Consider the following 2,201-nt stretch of genomic DNA (forward strand, 5'->3'; position numbering starts at 1 on the left):
TCTCTCTTTCTGTGTGTGTCTCTCATGAATAAAGCAACGTCTTGGGTCCGAAGTCAGTGGCTCGCATCGCCAAGCTGGAAAAAGCAAAGGCTAAAGAACTGGCCACCAAGCTGGGCTGAGTGGACGCTGTTGAATTTTCTGTACATAAAAGTAATAAAAGGTTCTCTTTCAAAAAAAAAAAGGAATGGAACATAATATGCAATGACATGGACTGCCACTCCCCACCCGCCAATTCCTATACTCAGGGTAGCAGTTGTTGGGAGCGGACCAGCAACAAGGCAGAGACTTCTAGCTGGCACACCTCAAAGCATCAGTCCCAATCCCTTTCCTCCTATACATTGGATGTTTCTGTTTATTTTTTGACAATATGACCTATTAGTGATGCCCAAGGTAGCTGCATGTTGATTGTTCTAAAAAAGCAAAGACAGGGATCCCTGGGTGGCGCAGCGGTTTGGCGCCTGCCTTTGGCCCAGGGCGCGATCCTGGAGACCCGGGATCGAATCCCACATCGGGCTCCCGGTGCATGGAGCCTGCTTCTCCCTCTGCCTGTGTCTCTGCCTCTCTCTCTCTCTCTCTCTCTCTGTGTGAATATCATAAATTAAAAAAAAAAAAGCAAAGACATTCTGCATTACTTTGAATATTGTTGTGTGAAAATATTCCATTGTATACCAAAACACACTTATTACCAAAATTCAGTATTACATTTGTCATTGAAATAAAAACACTGCTGAATTCCTTATATAGTTTCAACTATTGTATATTTTGAATTATAAGAAATGATTTTCCATTTTGAATAAAGATTTTCATCAATGGTGACTATCAGAATTTGAAGAGATAATCTAAAAAGTCTTGATCAACATCACAAGAAACCTTTCAAGCATAAAAATCTTTATTCCTTCCTTCAACAAACATTTATTGAATATCTATTCTATGCCTAGAGCTGGTCTAATGAATGGAATAGAGCAGTGAACAAAACAAATAAAAAACTCGGCCCTCACAATGCCAGAGGTTGAAGCAGGTGTAAAAACTATTGCCTAACTCTATTTATAAATGTACTTCTGAACAAGAAATTCACCTTCTCCTTTCCAACCAGAGCCTAGCAGAATGGTTCCCGCAAAGAAGGGTGGCAAGAAGGAGGGCCGTTCTGCCATCAGTGAAGGTAGTGACCAGGGAATATACCACCATCATCCACAAGTGCATCCATGGAGTGGGTTTCAAGAAGCATGCCCCTGGGGCACTCAAAGAGATCCAGAAATTTGCCATGTAGTAGATGGGAACTCCAGATGTACACACTGACACCAGGCTCAACAAAGTTGTTTGGGCTAAAGAAATAAGGAATGTTCATTTTTTTAAAAGATTTTATTTATTTATTCATGAGAGACACAGAGAAAGAGAGAGGCAGAGACACAGGCAGAGGGAGAAGCAGGCTCCATGCAGGGAGCCTGACGTGGGACTCGATCCTGGGACCCCAGGATCATGCCCTGGGCCGAAGGCAGGCATGAAACCACTGAGTCACTCAGGGACCCCCAGAATGTTCTGTACCATATCTTTGTGTGACTGTCCAGAAAATATAATGAAGATAAAGATTCACCAAACAAGCTCTATATGTTAGTTACCCATGTACTTGTTACCACTTTCAAAAATCTACAGACAGTTACTATAGGTGAGAACTAATCACTGATTGTCAAATAAAGGTATAAAACTGCAAAAAAAAGAAATTCAATTTCTTATAACATATTGTACCATTGACTCATCTTAGAAACAAGAGGACTGAGCCCTATAATATATTTTGGTGGTATGAATTCATTTCATTGATCAGACTGTAACAATTTGTTTTAATATTAAAACAAAAATTAGAGGGATCCCTGGGTGGCGCAGTGGTTTAGCGCCGGTCTTTGGCCCAGGGCACGATCCTGGAGACGCGGGATCGAATCCCACGTCAGGCTCCCGGTGCATGGAGCCTGCTTCTCCCTCTGCCTGTGTCTCTGCGTCTCTCTCTCTCTCTCTGTGACTGTCATAAAAATAAATAAATTAAAAAAAAATTAGGATGTTTGCTTCATTGCTCCTAGATCTCTACCAGAGATCTGTTTTCAACACCCCCCCCCCAATCTGAATCCCTCATTCACAGAGAATGAGACCAAATCCCACTAGGCTGGGACTTTCCTAACCTGGATTACGGAAAATTGTCAATTAGGCTGAAA

General features: G+C 41.9%; 1 pseudogene; it reads left to right on the forward strand.

The window, feature by feature from the left end:
* Window positions 1–1,104: 1,104 nt before the first annotated feature.
* LOC129518282 (60S ribosomal protein L31-like) lies at window positions 1,105–1,674 on the forward strand (annotated as a pseudogene).
* The last annotated feature ends 527 nt before the right edge of the window (window positions 1,675–2,201 follow it).

Source organism: Nyctereutes procyonoides, unplaced genomic scaffold (genome assembly GCF_905146905.1).
Source record: "Nyctereutes procyonoides isolate TBG_1078 unplaced genomic scaffold, NYPRO_anot_genome, whole genome shotgun sequence".
Taxonomy (NCBI): domain Eukaryota; kingdom Metazoa; phylum Chordata; class Mammalia; order Carnivora; family Canidae; genus Nyctereutes; species Nyctereutes procyonoides.